Here is a 20,136-nt window from a genome sequence, read left to right as displayed (position 1 = left end):
CTTCTTTACTACCCACAGAAGCTCGCTAGTCTACCTTATCTATCTGTGACTATTTCAATCGGTCTGGCTCGATCACACTCAATTGACTCTCCTCTGTTATCCCTTTTTAAACCCCTCAAACAGTTACAGTGGTCTGTTCGAATTCCATGACTGCACTTTCATTGAAAAATAACTGTCTGTCATATTCAATAATACAACCAATCATGAAGTTTGTATGCATTTAAAATCAGTGTTGGTCACTCTCTCATGGCTGTCACCATGGAAACAATAATGACACATTTTGCAACATGTGTCTCAATATAGACTGGGGCCCAAAAATCAGTAGAGGTGGCACCTTGGTGCAAGGTTCAGCATGTGCCCGCTGGCAACCTTAGGCGCTAATCCTGCTGTAGTGTATGTACCTTTAAGAGAGAACTACTTTTACAGCTCCTGTATACTGTAGTACCGGCAGTGACCACACCTGTATATAAGCCTTGAGCATGCCTCTGTACCCCCAGTCTTGAGACTACCCTACTCCAGTAAACACCTGTTGATTGTTAAGTTACAGCATCCGTGTAGTTATTGAAAAACATCATACTCTCAGAATCACGGATCTAACAGTGGCGACGAGTGTTGATTCGAATCTACCTGCAACTCTGCATTTCCCTTCAAGGATTCACTCCGGGAGGGCGGTGGAAGAAAGTCGAGGCCAGAAGTACGGGCGTCGACCACGAGCAACCGCCCAGTCGTCCAGCAGAGAGTGAACATCGCAGGGGAGGCTGTTGAGAGCCGGGCTTGGTTCCCCAGCCAAGACGATCAGCAACAGACTGACAACAGGACAGCGCAGACCCTTCCCGGACAGCGGCGGCTGGAGCCGACCGACGGCAGAGAAAAAGCCGAGCAGCGTCGACGGGGTAAGAGAGAGGGTGAAGCGCACAGGGCGCAGCCGGGGGTTGAAAACCGAGCAGCGTCGAGGAAAAACAAAACGGAGAGAGAGAGGGTAAAGCAGCAGCCGGGTGCAGGACCGAGCGGCGGAAACGGGAAAGGGCTCAAGGGCTGAACAGTGTCCATGGGGAGAAGTAGGGGCAGCGCGGGAGACACCATTGAGCCGTGGAGAAGAAGGAAGAGCGCGGGAGACGCCATTTTTAGAAGCCGCAGCGGAGAAGAAGGGCGAGCGCGGGAAGAAATGAAAGCGTGGGAGACGCCATTTTGTGCCAGCAGAGAAGAAGGGGGAGCGCGGGAGATGCCATTTTTGACAGTTAAATCACACCCAGGGATGCCGAAGAGTGGCAGTATCTCTACGTTCGACAATGAAGTCGAAGATTGGGCGACATATGTGGAACGTATTGAGGTGTACTGCAGGGTGAATGAAGTGACAGATGCTAGGAAAGCACTGGTTTTGTTAAATTCCATGGGTGCAAAAACTTATGGCTTACTGCGAAAACTAATAACCCCAGAGAAGCCTGTGGATAAGAATTTCGAAAGCATAGTAGAAATCCTACAGGACCACTTAAACCCCACACCGCTGCTGATAGCAGAAAGATTTAAGTTCCACAAAAGGAACCAACATAAAGACGAAAGCAATGCTGAGTACCTAACGGAACTGCGCAAGATATCGAAACACTGCCAGTTTGGAGTGGGACTAGCAGATACGTTAAGGGACAAGTTTGTGTGTGGGCTTCAAAGTGAAGGAACCCAGAAACGGCTTCTATCAGAAAAGGACCTTACGCTGGACAAGGCTTTCAGCATGGCAGTATCACATGAAGCAGCCACAAGGGGCGCTGCAGAGATACAACGGAGACCGCAATAACATGGCACCAATGAAATGTCCTATGGAACAGGGAAGTGTTATCGCTGCGGCAGAACAACACACGACCAGAAGAATTGTTGGTTCAAGGACCAAGTGTGCAGACAGTGTGGAAAAGCAGGACACATAGCAAGAGTCTGCAGGTCTGGGAAGAAAACCAACAGCAAGAAATCTCCACAGGAGAAGTACAAAAAGGTACATAAGGTGATGGACAGTAGTTCAGACGAACAGAAAAGTGATACAGACTCCGGAAGCAAGGAGCTGGGTTGTCTGAAACTACATAAGGTAACCAAAATGGAGGATCACCAGACTATCTGGGCCACACTCAAGATAGACGGAGTCCAAGTGAAAATGGAATTGGACACAGGATCAGCCCTAACAGTCATAAACCAAAGGGACGACAAGCGGCTATTTTCACATATACCCTTGAAAGCTGCAGAGATTGTCTTGAAGAAGTACACGGGGCAAAAAGCCTATCCCAAAGGAAAAATAAGGGTGAAAGTGATATACAAAGGCCAGGAAATACCTAAAATGGACCTATATGTATTGCCAGATGGAGGACCACCACTACTAGGACGTGAATGGATCCGGAAGATACAATTAGATTGCCATTCCATACAGGCACTGAAGGTTGAGGCCAAAAAGGATGACGACGTCACACCTGGACGACTGTCAAAAATGCTAACTGACGCAAAAGAAGTGTTCCAGGAGGGACTCGGAACACTAAAAGGCATAACAGCAACGATTAAAATAGAGGAAAATGCAAGCCCAAAGTTTTTTAAGGCCAGACCAGTGCCTTATGCGATCCGACCAGCCGTCGAAGCAGAGCTGGAAGGGTTGGAACATTCAGGAGTACTGTCCAAAGTAGACTGGAGCGAGTGGGCCACACCCATTGTTCCTGTAATGAAGAGGTCGTTGAGTAATACGCCTGGGGAACCAAAGAAGGTCCGCATCCGAGGGGATTTTAAGGTGAAAGTGAACCCAATCCTTCACAAGGTACAATATCCGCTTCCACGACTTGAGGATATTTTCGCCTCGCTATCTGGAGGTAAACGCTTCACCAAAATTGATCTAGCCCAGGCGTACTTGCAAATGGAGGTAGAAGAAGCCTCGAAACAATACCTCACGATCAACACTCATAAAGGTCTCTACCAATAGAACCGGCTGGTGTTCGGGGTGGCATCGGCTCCGGCTATTTGGCAAAGGGCGATGGATCAAGTCCTGCAAGGGATTCCAGGGACCCAGTGTTATTTGGACGACATCCTGGTCACGGGCGAAAATGACAGTGATCACCTCGCCAACCTGGAGAAGGTGCTCACTAGATTAAAGGAGTACGGGCTACGAGCTAATCGCCACAAGTGCGAGTTTTTCCAGAAGCAGATCTCGTATTGTGGCCACGTTATTGATGAAGAGGGGTTACATAAGTCCCCTGAAAAGATTGAGGCAGTAGTCAAGGCTCCAGCACCGGAAAATGTGTCACAATTGAGGTCGTTCCTCCGGCTGGTGAACTACTATCATAAGTTCTTACCAAATTTGTCTACAGTACTACACCCACTGAACACCCTACTGCAAACGGGGGTACCATGGAAGTGGAATGACGAACGTAAATGAGCTTTCCAGAAGTGCAAAGAATTGATCACTTCAAAAGAGGTGTTGGCCCATTTCAACCCAGCACTACCAATTCGTTTGGCATGTGATGCATCACCCTATGGTATTGGAGCGGTGCTGTCATACAAATTCCCAGACAGGTTGGAGAGGCCAGTAGCCTTTGCGTCTCGGTCACTAACCTCAGCCGAGCGCAACTATGCCCAGATTGACAGGGAGGCCCTCAGCCTAGTATGGGGAGTAAAAAAATTCAACTACTATCTGCATGGGCAGAAGTTCACCTTGCTGACTGACCACCAACCACTTGTCTCCATCTTTAATCCAAAGAAGGGCATTCCGGTGGTGACTGCACAACGGTTACAAAGATGGTCCCTTTTTCTAGGGGCGAACCAATGTGAAATAGAATATAAAGGCACGAAACAGCATGGAAACGCTGATGGGCTATCACGCCTGCCACTGCCTACTGTGGAGGAAGCACCAGCAGTGGACCCTATCGAGATATTTTATTCGTCAATAATTGAACGATTGCCAGTAACTAACGCGGATATAGAGAAGGAGACCCGCAATGATCCGACACTCTCTCGGGTATATGATTTGACGGTGAGGGGATGGCCAACACATGGCGACTTACTGTTGCCAGCATGCTCATCCAGAAGAGAACAGCTGTCAGTATGCCAGGGGACAGTGATGTGTGGATCCCGAGTGGTGATTCCACCCAAGTTAAGCGAGAGAGTGCTAAATGAGCTTCATGAAGGTCATCTGGGAGGGGTGAAAATGAAAAGCCTTGCTAGGGCTTATGTGTGGTGGCCAGGGATCGATCAACAAATCGAGGACCTAACCAAGAGCTGCTCAGGATGCCAGAAGGTCCAAAATGCACCACCACATGCCCCTCTACACCCATGGGAATGGCCCTCCTCTCCATGGCAATGGGTGCATATTGATTTTGCTGGTCCATTCATGGACTCAATGTTCTTCATAGCAGTGGATGCTCACTCGAAATGGCCTGGGGTGATAAAAATGTCCTCAACCACTACAGAGAAAACGATTGCAGTCCTACGGACCATATTTGCCAGGAACGGCTTGCCAGAGCAGATTTGCTCTGATAATGGACCACAGTTTGTGTCCGAAGAGTTTCGGAAATTTATGAGAAGGAATGGGGTAAGGCATTACACATCCGCCCCGTATCATCCAGCCACAAATGGATTGGCTGAGAGGTTCGTACAAACCTTTAAAAAGGCGATAAAGGCCATGTGCGATGATGAAATTCCACTACAGCATAAGGTGGACAATTTCCTATTAGCCTACAGAAATGCGACACATGCAGTTACCAACCAGACCCCGGCCATGATGTTCTTTAACCGAAGGTTGAGATCTCGTCTGGATTTGCTCAGACCAAATGTGTGAAGAAATGTTGAGGATAAACAATTCCAGCACATCAATGAGAAGCCGACAAGGAGCTTCAATGTAGGACAACCAGTCTTGGCCCGTGACTACCGAACAGAGAAATGGCAACCCGGAATGATATGCACAAGGCAGGGGCCATTAATGTACACAGTGGATGTCGGGGAGAACATTGTGAGATGCCATGTCGACCAGATCTTAGCGTCACAGAAACGAGTCAACCCCATGTCTCGCATACCTGGGGATGAACCCGACATACCGGTAGCATCTACCTCAGAACCAGTAGCAGTGGAAACCGATGAACTAACCGACGAAACAGGGCCAGAATCGCCTCCGCACCAAGAACAAGAACCTCAGGAAAGGCGCTATCCTGAAAGGATCAGGAAGCCGCCCCAAAGACTGAATCTATAAATGGACTATTGTTGTTTAATGTGGATGTTAAAGTGCTAATTGTTATTTGAATATTATGGGTACTGCTAATCTAAAAGGGGAGGAATTGTAGTGTATGTACCTTTAAGAGAGAACTACATTTACAGCTCCTGTATACTGTAGTACTGGCAGTGACCACACCTGTATATAAGCCTTGAGCATGCCTCTGTACCCCCAGTCTTGAGTCTACCCTACTCCAGTAAACACCTGTTGATTGTTAAGTTACAGCATCCGTGTAGTTATTGATAAACATCATACTCTCAGAATCACGGATCTAACACCTGCCAAAATATGTAGGGTGAGGGGCAGGTTCTCTCATCTAACTGTGAATGGAGGAATCTTGACAGAAGGGTGAGTGCTTCTGAGGAGGAGATAGGAGCAGGGAGGTGCCAGGAACCACCTGGAAATATTGGGGGTGATTTCAACCCACCCTGCCGGCGGGAATGGGGTAGTCGCGCAGTTGAAATTACCTTCAAAGACCTACCACCCCATTCCTTTTCCATTACCACATGCCGTCTCTTTAACTGAGCCCTTTTTAGGTGGCTGAGGCACCCAACTGACTCAGATGGGAGCCTCATTAATACATGCAAACCGAGGTCCTATGATGTCCTTAGGATCCTGATGGTATTTTAACCACCAACTGAGTGATGAGCCCACTCCAGCTGTCGCTCAACCACACCCTCACCACCACCTTTCACGCCCTAGTCCCTATTAAAATCATTACTCTCTCAGCCTTCATCGTTGCTCCCTTAAGTCCATGGGATGCAGACTTGAAAAGATATGGCAGACAACAGGTTTAGTCATTCGCCGCCAGATCTGGCTGGACCACATAAAGCCTTATCGGCTCCTGCTCTCGTCTACCAAAATTGCTCACTATTGCAGGATCATTCTGGAATACAAAGATAAAGCTGGGCTTTTATTCTCTACTGTTAACCGTCTTCTTAAACTCCTCTCCCCTGTCTCCTCCACCGTCACCTCCAACAAGTGCGAGGAGCTCATAGACTTATACAAAAGCAAAATACTGCGGATGCTGGAAATCTGAAATAAAAACAGAAAATGCTGGAAATACTCAGCAGGTCAGGCAGCATCTGTGGAGAGAGAAACAGAGTTAACGTTTCAGGTCGATGACCCTTCCCGTTCTGAACTGAGAGGAGCGGGAGTACTCTGTCGACCTCTGGCCTTCACTTACCTATAGGTCAGTGCGACGCTAGTGGTCTAGTGGTTAGGCTCAGTAAGCTTCACTGAAATTGAGCTGGAAACCAAACTACTCATCCAGAAATGCAAATCTTACCAAGTGTCTACCTTTTGTCCAGGCCATCAAGTGTTTTACTAAATAAGTGGTGTAAACGGCTGCTCACTGATTTTCACTGCAGAAATTCATTGATGTTTATTTAAAGCATTCAACTGTCCTGGACTTCTTTCTTACTGCAGCTTGCTATTACACCCCACTGGTGGTTGGCGGGAGGGGGGGGGGGGTTGGGGGGAGTGGCATAGAGCAATTAGAACCTCCTACAAAATCATTGTGGGCTGAAGAGCTCTGATGGTTGATCAATCCAACAAAATCATGTAGTCTCTGAGATTGAATCAGGAGAAATTCTTCAAGAAATAACAACAGAAAATGCTGGAAAAACTCAGCAGGCCAGGCAACATCCGTGGAGAGAAATTAGTCAACGTTTCGGGTCAAAACCCTTTATCAAGACTAAAGAGGCACAGGGAATGAAATAGATGAAGAGGCCGGGCTGGGAGAGAACAAAAGAGAAGAGACATTACCTGATCAAACGCGAGAAGGGAAACTGAAAGTAATGAAGATGAACAAGGTTGAAGAGCCAACCTGGCCTGCTGAGTTTTTCCAGCATTTTCTGTTGTTATTTCGGATTTCCAGCATCTGCAGTATTTTGCTATTGAAATTCTTCAAGATTTGGTTTCCATTATTGACCTACTTGCCAGCAGCACACAACCACATCAGCCATCCTTCCCATGTAAATATAAATACTGAGCGAGAAAGGCAAAGAGCGGTCAATCCAATTCAAAATAAATCAACAAAAGCTTGACAGCAACTAGCTAAACTAGCCCTCACAATCATGTCCCCTGGCAAACACATTACATACTGGCACAAATTACCAGAGTCATCCATAGATCATCCATAACTTTACACTGTCTGTCACTTTGTCACTTATATATGGTATATATTGATACGTTAATACAATGCATAAACAATGTGGAGGAAATTTTCCTTTCTATAGGTAGCAAAATTGTAAACATGTTGTGGCTTTTCTAGCCCACTGACCATTACATTCAGGGGGAAGTGCAGTGGAAAGGTTGGCAATGAGGCCAGGACCCAGCCTTTGCCATGAGGTTCAGAAGAGCCTTGATTGGGGTGACGCTTCTACGCACCTTCAAACAAGGTTTCTGTAATGTATATACCTTTAAGGGGGGAACTATCTTTTACAGCTCATGTATACTGCAGTACCGGCAGTGACCACACCTGTATATAGCAGTGAGTAGTAATCTGTACAGATCAGTTCCCGTGTGAGCCACGTTGAGTAAACACCTGTTGTACCGTTCTCCTGCAGCCTGTGTCTTATTATACACAGACACAACATTGGCGACGAGGCAAGTTTGAACCTACCTGCAACTCTGCATCACCTCCCGGGGATTCGTTCCTGGAGATCAGTGGATTGGAGGTCAAGGACAGAGACTCGGGCGTCGACCACGGGCAACCGCCCAGTCATCCAGCAGAGACTTGAGAATTGCGGGGGAGGCTGTCGAGAGCCAGGCTTGGCTTTCCAGTCGAGGTGGTCCAGCGAAACGGGCTGGCAACAGGTAGTGCGCAGACCCTTCCCGGACAGCGGCGGGCTGGAGCCCGACCGAGCGGCACAGCAAAGGGCAGAGCAGCGTCGACGGGGGAGAGAGAGAGAGGGCAGAGCGCACAGGGCACAGCCGGTGTTCAGGGGCCGAGCAGCGTTGAAGAGAGGGAGAGAGAGACGTGCAGAAATCCGCGAGGCGCCGCCATTGCCACGAGGACCACCGAGAGCGGCGTTGGCAGCAGCGCAGGAGAAGCACGCGAAACCTACAGGGCGCCGCCATTGCCACGAGAACCGCCGGGAGCGGCGTTGGCAGCAGCGGGGGAGGAAGGGAAGCGCAGGAGACGCCATTTTAAGCCATTGGGAGATGCCATTTTAAACCACACCCAAAATGCCGAAGAGTGGCAGTATCACCGCATTTGACAATGAAGTCGAAGATTGGACTACATATGTCGAACGAAGAGAGGTATACTGCAAGGCAAATGAGTTGTCAGATGACAAGAAAGCATCGGTATTGTTAAATTTAATGGGTGCAAAGACATATGGTTTATTACAAAATCTAGTAACCCCAATGAAGCCAATGGAAAAGAGTTTTGACGACATAGTAACGATACTACAGGAACATTTAAACCCCACACCGCTGCTGATAGCAGAAAGATTCAAGTTTCACAAATGGAACCAGCATAAGGATGAAAGCAATGCTGATTATTTAACAGAACTGCGCAAACTATCGAAACACTGCCAGTTTGGAGCGGGACTGGCAGATACCTTAAGGGACAAGTTTGTGTGTGGGCTTCAAAGTGAAGGAACCCAGAAACGGCTTTTATCTGAAAAGGACCTTACGCTGGAAAAGGCTTTCAGCATTGCGGTATCATATGAAGCACCAGCACAGGGCGCTGCAGCGATACAACAGAGACCGCAAGAATATGGCACAAACGAAATGTCATATAGAACAGAGAAGTGCTATCGCTGCGGCAGAACAACACACGACCAGAATGATTGCTGGTTCAAAGACAAAGTGTGTAGACAGTGTGGAAAAGTAGGACACATAGCATGAGTCTGCAGGTCGGGAAAGAAAACCAGCAATAAGAAACCTACCAAAGAAAAGTACACGAAGGTACATAAGATGACGGAGAATAGTTCAGATGAACAAAAGAGTAATAATGACTCCAAAAGCAGGGAACTGAGTTGTCTGAAACTACATAATGTGATCACAACGGAGGATCACCGAACCATTTGGGTTACTCTCAAGATAGCAGGAGTCCAGGTAAAGATGCAATTGGACACAGGATCAGCCCTAACAGTCATAAACCGACGGGACTACAAGCGGCTATTCTCACACATACCCTTGAGAGACACAAAAATTATTTTGAAGACGTACACGGGGCAAAAAGTCTACCCCAAAGGAAAAATAAGGGTGACCATTATATATAACGGTAAGGAAACACCAAAACTAGACCTGTATGTATTGCAAGATGGAGGACCACCATTACTGGGATGTGAATGGATCCAGAAAATTCAACTGGATTGGCATTCCATACAGACACTGACTGTGGTTGACAAAAAGGATGACGACGTCACACCTGGGCGACTGTCAAAGATCCTAACTGATGCGAAAGAAGTGTTCCAGCAAGGACTCGGAACACTAAAAGGCATGACAGCGACGATTAAAATTGAAGAAAACGCAAGCCCAAAATTTTTTAAGGCCAGACCGGTACCTTATGCGATCCGCCCAGCCGTGGAAGCAGAGCTGGAGAGTCTGGAACGTTCAGGTGTACTGTCCAAGGTAGACTGGAGCGAGTGGGCTACACCCTTCATCCCTGTGATGAAAAAGTCATTGAGCAGCATGCCTGGGGAACCAAGGAAGGTTCGCATCTGTGGGGACTTTAAGGTAACAGTGAACCCAGTCCTTCACACCGTACAATATCCACTTCGGCGGATTGAAGTTATTTTCGCCTCGCTATCTGGAGTGAAACGCTTCACTAAGATTGATCTGGCCCAGGCGTATCTGCAAATGGAGGTAGAAGAAGCATCAAAAAAATACCTCACAATCAATACCCATAAAGGTCTCTACCAATACAACCGGCTGGTATTCGGGGTAGCATCAGCTCTGGCTATTTGGCAGAGGGCAATGGAACAAGTCCTGCAAGGGATCCCAGGGACCCAGTGTTATTTGGATGACATCCTGGTCACGGGCGAAAATGACACTGATCACCTTGCCAACCTGGAGCAGGTGCTCACTAGATTGCAGGAATATGGGCTCCGAGCTAACCGCCCCAAATGCGAGTTTTTTAGAAGACAGATCTCGTATTGTGGCCACGTTATCGATAAAGAGGGGTTACATAAGTCCGCAGAGAAGATTGAGGCAGTAGCCAAGGCTCCAGCACCGGAAAATGTGTCACAACTGAGGTCATTCCTCGGGCTGGTAAACTACTACCATAAGTACTTGCCATTTTGTCTACAATACTACACCCACTGAACAACCTACTGCAAACTGGGGTGCCATGGAAGTGGAGTGACGAATGTAGATGAGCTTTCCAGAAGAGCAAAACACTAATCACATCGAAAAAGGTATTGGCCCATTACAACCTGGCATTACCAATTCGGTTGGCATGTGATGCGTCACCCTACGGCATTGGAGCGGTGCTGTTGCACAAATTCTCGGACGGCTCAGAGAGGCCAATAGCCTTTGCGTCATGATCACTAACCTCAGCCGAGTGTAACTACGCCCAGATTGACAGGGAGGCCCTCAGCCTAGTGTGGGGAGTGAAAAAGTTCAATCACTATCTGCACAGGCAGAAATTCACCTTGCTGACTGATCACCAGCCTCTTGTCTCCATTTTTAATCCGAAAAAGGGCGTTCCGGTGATGACTGCGCAATGACTACAAAGATGGTCACTTTTTTTTTAAGGGGGGCACCACTATGAGATTGAATATAAGGGCACGAGCAGCATGGAAATGCTAATGGGCTATCACGCCTGCCGCTGCCTACTGCGGAGGAAGCACCAGCAGTGGATCCTGTCGAAATATTCCATTCGACTATAGCTGAATACCTACCGGTAACTAACGCTTGTATCGAAAAGAAAACCCAAAATGACCCGACACTGTCTCGGGTATATGATTTGACGGTGAAGGGATGGCCAGCACATGGCGACTCTCTGTTGCCAGCATTCTCGACAAGGAGAGAACAGCTGTCAGTATGCCGGGGGACCTTGATGTGTGGATCCCGAGTGGTAATTCCACCCAAGTTAAGGGATAGAGTGCTCAATGAGCTTCATGAGGGTAATCTGGGAGGGGTAAAAATGAAAAGCCTAGCCAGGGCTTATGTGTGGTGGCTGGGAATCGATAACCAAATCGAGGACCTGACCAAGAGCTGCTCAGGATGCCAGAAAGTCCAAAATGCACCACCACAGGCCCCTCTACACCCATGGGAGTGGCCCTCATCTCCATGGCAACGGGTGCATATTGATTTTGCTGGTCCATTCATGGACTCAATGTTTTTAATAGCCGTGGATGCGCACTCAAAATGGCCTGAGGTCATCAAAATGTCCTCCACCACCACGGAGAAAACTATTGCTGTCCTACGGACCATTTTTGCCAGAAATGGCTTGCCAGAACAGATTTGCTCCGACAACAGACCACAGTTTGTGTCCGAAGAGTTCCGGAGGTTCTTGAAAAAGAATGGGGTAAGGCATTACACATCCGCCCCGTATCATCCAGCCACAAATGGATTGGCTGAGACGTTCGTACAAATCTTTATGAAGGCAATAAAGGCTATGTACAATGACAACATTCCGCTGCAGCACAAGGTGGACAATTTCCTAAATAACAACAGAAAATGCTGGAAAAACTCAGCAGGTCAGGCAACATCCGTGGAGAGAAATTTGAGTTGACGTTTCGGGTTGGACCCTTCTTCAAAACTGGAAAGAAAAGAAACTAGATCGGAGGCAGGGCTGCGATCGGACAAAAGAATAAAAGAAACAAAAGAAGTAAAAGAGATTAGAAGCTAGACGAGATGGTAATAGGCTGGGATTAGGTGTAAAGTGTACTGGCAGGGCAAAAGATAGCTGCCAGGTGTGAGAGAGAAACAAAAGGATGGGGGGGTGGGGAAAGGAGTGGAACAATTACAAGAGAAAATGAAATGGGGGCCGAGCTTATGATCTGAAATTGTTGAACTCGATATTGAGTCCGGAAGGCTGCAGACTGCCTAATCGGAAGATGAGGTGCTGTTCCTCGAGTTTACGTTGAGCTTCCGTGGAACAATACAAGAGGCCAAGGACGGTGAGGTCCGAGTGGGAATGGAGTGGTGAATTAAAATGACAGGCTACCGGAAGCTCGGGGTCACCCTTACGGACTGAACGGAGGTGTTCCGCAAAGCGGTCACCCAATCTGCGTTTGGTCTCCCCAATGTAGAGGAGACCGCATTGTGAGCAGCGAATACAGTATACTAGATTGCGAGAAGTACAAGTAAATCGCTGTTTCACCTGGAAGGGGTGTTTGGGGCCCTGGACAGTGGGAAGGGGGGAGGTATAGGGGCAGGTGTTACATCTCCTCCGCTTGCACGGGAAGGTGGCAGGCGAAGAGGAAGGGCTGTTTGGGGTGATAGAGGAGTGGACTAGGGTGTCTCGGAGGGAGCGGTCCCTGCGGAATGCTGAAAGGGGGGGAGGGGAAGATACGTTTGGTGGTGGGATCACTTTGGAGGTAGCGGAAATGCCGGAGGATGGTCCGTTGAATGTGGAGGCTGGTGGGGTGAAAGGTGAGGACAAGGGGAACCCTATCGTGGTTCCGGGAGGGAGGGGCAGGGGTGAGGGCAGAAGTGCGAGAGATAGAACTGACACGGTCGAGGGCAGTGTCGACCACAATAGAGGGGAATCCTCGGTTGCGGAAAAAGGAAGACATGTCTGAAGCACTGGTGTGGAAGGTGGCGTCGTCGGAGCAGATACGGCGGAGGCGGAGAAACTGGGAGAATGGAATAGAGTCCTTACAGGAAGCGGGGTGGGAGGAAGTGTAGTCCAGGTAGCTGTGGGAGTCAGTGGGCTTGTAGTAAATATTGGTCGATAACCTATCCCCAGAGATGGAGACGGAGAAGTCGAGGAAGGGAAGGGAAGAGTCCGAGATGGACCATGTGAAGGTGAGGGAAGGGTGGAAATTGGAGGCAAAGTGAATGAAATTGTCAAGTTCGGGGCGAGAGCAGGAAACGGCACTGATACAGTCATCAATGTATCGGAAAAAGAGGTGAGGGAGGGGACCCGAGTAGGACTGGAACAAAGATTGTTCCACATAGCCCACGAAAAGGCAGGCATAGCTAGGACCCATGCGGGTACCCATGGCAACACCTTTGATTTGGAGGAAATGAGTGGAGTTAAAGGAGAAGTCGTTCAATGTGAGAACAAGTTCAGCCAGGCGGAGGAGGGTCGTGGTGGATGGGGACTGGTCGGGCCATTTCCTGTTCGCCTACCGGAATGCAGTCACCAACCAGGCCCCAGCCATGATGTTCTTTAACCGAAGGTTAAGATCTCGCCTGGATTTGCTCAGACCAAACGTACGAAGAGATGTTGAGAGTAAGCAATTCCAGCACATCCATGAGAAGCCAACAAGGAGCTTCAATGTAGGGCAACCACTCTTGGCCCGCGACTACCGAACAGAAAAATGGCTGCCAGGAACGATATGCACACGGCAGGGCCCACTAATGTACACAGTGGACGTTGGGGAGAGCATCGTGAGACACCATGCTGACCAGATCCTAAAGTCACAGGAACAAGTCAACCCCATGCCTCGCCCATACGTACCTGGTGATGAACCCGATGTACAGGTCACATCTACCCCAGAAACAATAGCATCGGAAGCTGATGAACCAACCGACGACAGGGGGTCAGAATCGCCTCCGCACCAAGAGCAAGACACTCGGGAAAGGCGCTATCCAGAAAGGATCAGGAAGCCTCCCGAAAGACTGAATATATAAATAGACTATTTTCAGCTAATGTTGCATGTTAAAAGTGTTAATTGTAATTAGTTTGATATTTAATTATTAAATGAGTGTTATGGTACTGTTAATCTAAAAGGGGAGGAATTGTAATGTATATACCTTTAAGGGGGGAACTATCTTTTACAGCTCATGTATACTGTAGTACCGGCAGTGACCACACCTGTATATAGCACTAAGTAGTAATCTGTACAGATCAGTTCCCGCGTGAGCCACGTTGAGCAAACACCTGTTGTACCATTCTCCTGCAGTCTGTGTCTTATTATACACGGACACAACAGTTACCACTGCTTAGAGGGGATGAGAGGGAAAGGAAACTCCCAGGCAGGGATTTTCTTCATTCTCAGTCTGGCAATCCGCCCAAGGTTGGTCTGCAAACCAAAAGCTAATGAACCAGCCTACATGGGGACCACCTGTTTTTTGGCTCCCTTATAAAGAGTTTCATATGGCCCAGAGGGAACTTACCCAGGTGATATTGTCCCCATGGATTTTCAGGGCTCTTCTTTATAAACATTTTAATGATTTTGCTATACGAGAAACAGAAGAATCCTCCCCCTTTTTGCTGTTCCAAGTCTTGCATAACATTTGAAAAACAAAGGGAAAAGCTTTTTAAAAAGTCCAACGGCTAATTACAAGTGATAGTCAAGCAACATTACAGGTTTTATTTTCAGATCACACTGCATCATAAACCTAGTTTAGCTGCATTTTTAGAATGGGAATACCTCTGAATTGAGTAATGATACGATTCCAAAAGTACATGATAACTGCTTAGGTTTAATCGCAATCTATCTGAGACTTAAACAAACAAAATGAGTATATATAGGAATGTAATTGAAATGTGACTAGGAGCCGGTTTGATTCCAGATCCTGTGATCCAAAGTGCACTCTTATGCTTTGGAGGCAATCTGTTCAACCGTTTGCTGTGAACTTTAGTTCTGGTACGACCAGAATGAAACAAGAATTGTTTGGCAGAGTGCATGCCAGAAGCCACAGTATCAGGAACTGACATTCTATTCAGCTAAACACTGAATTCAAATACAGTGGTGGATTAATATTGTGTGGAGCTGGGCCTGAAAAACTCCCGATGTTCAAGTGAGGTGATCATTTCTTTCTTGTAGCCTTGACCAGGTGGAACAAGTCGAATCATTTCTCTCTGGGTAGAAAACGAAGTAACTGTACTTGGCTATGAATAAATTTGATTGTCTTGCTGTGGAACTATAACCCAGAAGCTTATCTCAAGAGTTAGTAGTAAAGATAACATAGTGAACCAATCCAATTAACATGGCGGAAGAGGAATTAGGAGCCACGCTGTACACCTATTTTAGAAGTAAAAGCGACTTAACAAAATTAACATCTGTGATGTGCCTCAATAAATCCGAGACTCAATGTTAGCGGAACAAAACAAGGCTTTTATTAACTTAGAAGGTAACACACAGTGGAGAGGTGTCTTCCATCCAGAGGTCTGCAGTACTGGATGTGAGGCACGCTGAGCCTGCTTACATAGGGGCCAGGTATGGGCAGAGCCCTACACACAATACAATACAAGGTGAGGAAACGGAACTGAGGTAAGGGAAATAAAACTGAAACTAAACCACAGTCACAGGCACAATCACACAGAGAATACAGATGAGTGATGAATGGCATATTTCATCACAATCTGTATTCAAAGCTGGAAATTCAGGGCCAATATGATTTAAAAGGAAAGCAAAAAAATTGATCTTTCACTTTAATTGTGCAAATAAAACAAGCCAAAATAATATGTTGATAGGGTGAGATGAAATAAGGTGGGAGGAGGCTCGTATGGAACACAAACACCAGGATGGACCTGTTGGGCTGAATATCCTGTTTCTGTGCTACAAATTCTATGTAATTCTATGCTTTTAGTTCTTAGTCATACCCATCAATAGAAATGACAAGTAGGCCTGTCATTATTAGCTATGTTAACAGAATCGGCCATTGCACAATTTTATACTAGCTACTCCTGCAAAAGTAGGAATAGAGGGACTCTCCAGTAACTCAAGCACAGTACTCACTTGGCACTAATGAAAGATTATTGGCTCTGAGAACGAGAATCACTGAGACGATACACCATGGCATAAGTGCAGAGATGTGCCCACTCTGGATCTGTGCCAAAGTTTGTGGGGTTGGGGGAGGTCTCAAGATTTTACATGACTTTGGTGAACTAGGAGTCATATGTACATACACACCCTGGCTGTGAAATTTGGCTCCTTTGCACCTGCTGTTAGCGCCTCAGGGAGGCATTAGCTTATTGCCCGTGCGGGATCCCAAGAAATTCAGCGGGGCGCTACTGAGGCACTAGCCAATAATGGTGCACCCCTGCCGGCAGCGCCCTGGGCTACTGCGCCGCAGGCAATGGCATCATCGCCATGCACCGCGACCCTTTCAGACCACGCCGCGATCCCTTTCCGCCCCGTGGCAGAAATATGGCTGCGTCCCGCAAGGCTGCCGCGGGCGGTGTCAACACCAGCCTAGCGGGTCGCGATCCTGTCCGACCTCCACTTGCGGGGCTCTAATTAAAGGGAAGTGCAGCTGTGACCCGCACCGCCATTTTATTATTTTTGGCTGACCTCCAGGTCGGCTCTCCATGGCTGACCTTGGCATGGTCTGTGGCTGCCATCGCACAGCCCGGCACCGCGTCTCAGTGCCGGGCTGCAGCCAAGGCACCATGCCACCCTTGTGGGCTAGTGTGGGCCATTGGAAGCCCTGCGGAGCTCTCAGCTATCCTCTCCTATAATGGAAGGGGAGGGGCGCTGAAACACATCAGCACTACGCAGAGCGGCCGCCTAGCGCTCCAGTGCTATCACGTTTTGCGGCCCCGATACCACCCAGAGAGGAAGTGGAGTGCCTGAGATAGCGCTCCGCTTCCTCGCCAGGGCGGTAAGCCGATTTTAGCGGTGGGGCAGTACTTCTGCCCCGGGCGCTAAATCTCCAGTGATAATTTGGTTACCGCCCCCAAATGTGGTGTAACCAAATTTCTCCCCCCCCCCATAACAAACATATTGATCTATAAATTTTAAAAAATCATAATTATTGTACAGATTACTGTAGCCTTATCTTATTCAACATAGCAGTGAGCTTACATTTTCAGAAATAAAAGAAAAGGCGGGTAATTTTGACTTTGTGCAATAATGTAAAACGGGCAATGGTATATCGACAGCCCATTTTACATGTCTCCCAATTTTTATTTCCACAATGGACAGAGCAGTCTGCTTGATTGACGTCTCTTCCACTGGATTCAATATCGATCCCTTCCACCACTGTAGCTGCAATATGTACAATCTACAGGATACACTGCAACAACTCATCAGAGTAGAAATTTGGACACGCCCGCTTCCTGCCTGCCATACTGGGGACTTAGTAGGCCAGTTAACGCCTTAAAAATGAGCGTGTGCGTCCGAATTTATAGGCCATCAAATTTAAATCAGCAGTACCTAACAACCCTACAACATCTACCACCAAGAAGGACAAGAGCACAAAACTGGTCGTGGTCAAGCACTGCTGATCCTCTGAATCTACACACAAATAGCACACAAGAAGCACTGAAGGCCCAAATTAAGGAAGCTCCACATAACATGGCTGGAGTAGTTGAGCAGTGACCCAATTGCTCAGCAGACAGGCACTGCAGAGGAAGGTTGTAGTATTTTAGAAATGTTTTTTCCTAAGTGGCCCTAACCTAATAGGATTATCCAGCTTATCTGATGCTGACAAACTTTTGTCTCAATAAGCCAAATTGATGTTGCTACCATTCACCACAATGGATTCCCCCCCCTCCCACACTGAAAAGCAATTTAAGAGTTGCTGGCACTAGAAATCCTGTCAAATGTTCTACCAGCATATCACGCACATCACACAGGTAGGGCCAAAAATATGATAGAAGATGACCTAGTATTAGCCAACAGGGTCAACTTCTTGGCTCCGAGGCATGGCCAACGCATGATTAGTACCTTCTCTTCAAATAGTGCCATGGAATCTGTAACATTCACCTGAACCACCAGAACAGGCAGACAGGACCTCTGTTCCTACAAAGAACAAGGTCACTGACAATGCAGCACTCCCTCAAAACAGAAGTGTCAGACTAGATTAAGTGGTCAAATCCTGGAGTGGGCCTTAAATCCACAACCTTCTGACTCAGAGAGGAGAACGCTACCAACTGAGCCAAATGGATTCTTGGTTTTGGGAGATGGTTTGTTAACGTGGCCAAAGATGTGGGTGAAGAGGTAGCAAGGCTAAGGAGTTTAGGAAGAGAATTAGGCATGCAAGTTTGTGATGGCTGAAGGCTCTTCTACTGATGGTGGAACAGAGGGAAGGGAGTGCACCTGGTAGCTAGACTCAAAAGTGAAGGTGTTAGCTGTGAGGTCAGGTTAGAGCAGGTTGCACAGTTAGACTGGAGTATGGTCATGGGGAGATTTGTGAGAAGGATGAAGATTGAAATCTATCCACTAAGGAATAAGGAACCAGTGGTGGTTGGTCAAGACAGGGGTGAAAGGTGAGTGGGGATTAGAAACAGGAGAAAGGTTAGAGTTCTGATTGAGCTAAGTTAGTGTATGGTGTAGCTCTGGAGGATGATGAGGTGGGCATTGAAAGCCTTGAGATGACAAAAGAGGTTTTCAGTAGTGATTGGGGTTAAGATAAAAATAGATGCAGATGATATTTTGGAAATGTAACTGGGCAGTCTTGATGACAGATGTTGGGGTTATCACTCAGATCATGGTCAAGAACCGTCAAATTCAATCTGAGCAAGCTGCCAAGGAAGAGGATAGAATCAGGGACTAAACTAAAGAGTTTATAACAAGAACTGAACATGATGGCTTTTCGGCATTTAACTAGAAGAGTTTCTGGCTTATCCAGGACTTGCTGACAGACAGGTAGTGGAACAGCACAAAAACAATCATGGATTTGGGGAGTTGAAAGATAAATCTGTGTGTTGTTGGCATACATATGGAAAATATGATCCGAGGCTTACAATTAATGCTGCCTAAAGGGACACAAAGGATAGGAGGGAACTGTAGATAAAATGTTGGGGCCCACAAGAAATGACCATGCAGACACAGAGCAGAAGCCACTGCAGGAGATAAGTTGGCTCCAGATAGGAATAAAGGACAGTGCTTTTTACTATAGCATTTTCCTCAGCCCTTTATGTACAAAAAAAATCTTTACTATCTTAAGCAGAAGGAAGATATGAGCCAGGAAGTTTCTTTGGAAGAGAAAAAATAGAGACATCAGGTAAAATGTCTGAACCCAAAACATTAATCTTTCAGTTACAGCTGTGCATTTCCAGCATTTTCTGTTTTTATTTCAGATTTTTAGCATTCTGTTTTTCTACACTGGAAACAATTTACTCATTAGCCATAAATTTGAATCTTGTCTCTGGAATCTGGAACATTTTAATCTCAAAAAGTCTTTTGCTTTGTTCATTAATTTTAATGAAAAGGTAAAGCAGTGAACACAATTTATGCTCATGCCTACTTTGTTGCTAAAATGAACACAGCTGGACATGATATACAGGCCGTACAAGGACAAATCGAAGCGTGAGCATTTTATGCCAAATAGGACATAGCAATCATGTGAACATAATGCTACTTTATTTGTGCTATTCATCGTTACCAACCAACTGTAGCCTGCACTCCAGGAAAACCTTTTTTGTATTTCAAAGGTCAGGTAAGAAAGCAATTTATCTCCAACAATGGTTTTCTTTTTGCTCACATAAATTTTTTTTCAGAACATTTCATTTGGCGCAAAGGGAAATGTTGTTTTTAAATGAAAGGAATATTATTGCTAAATATAAGGTGATGAGGAATGAATACACAGCTTCCATACTAGAAATCATTAATAAGTTAGTTTTATACATTCATGATTATGATTACTTTCATTCTATTGCCAATTGCTACTGCCCAGAATATGGAATCTACAGGACTTGCCATCTTTCCACAGGCGATAAGTTTTATTGCCTGACTAATCAGGTAATGGGAGCAGAGAGTACTGAAAAAAACACTTTATTAGTCATTATTTATTACACATTGACCATTAGCTTTTACAGTGGTTACCCACAGATACTTGTTAAAACTGCTAGATCACCATTCAATATGACAGTATAAAAGTATTGCATT

Source organism: Somniosus microcephalus, chromosome 1 (genome assembly GCF_052327205.1).
Source record: "Somniosus microcephalus isolate GS21.2 chromosome 1, FLI_Smic_1.0, whole genome shotgun sequence".
Classification (NCBI taxonomy): domain Eukaryota; kingdom Metazoa; phylum Chordata; class Chondrichthyes; order Squaliformes; family Somniosidae; genus Somniosus; species Somniosus microcephalus.
Note: the sequence above shows the minus strand (reverse complement) of the source record.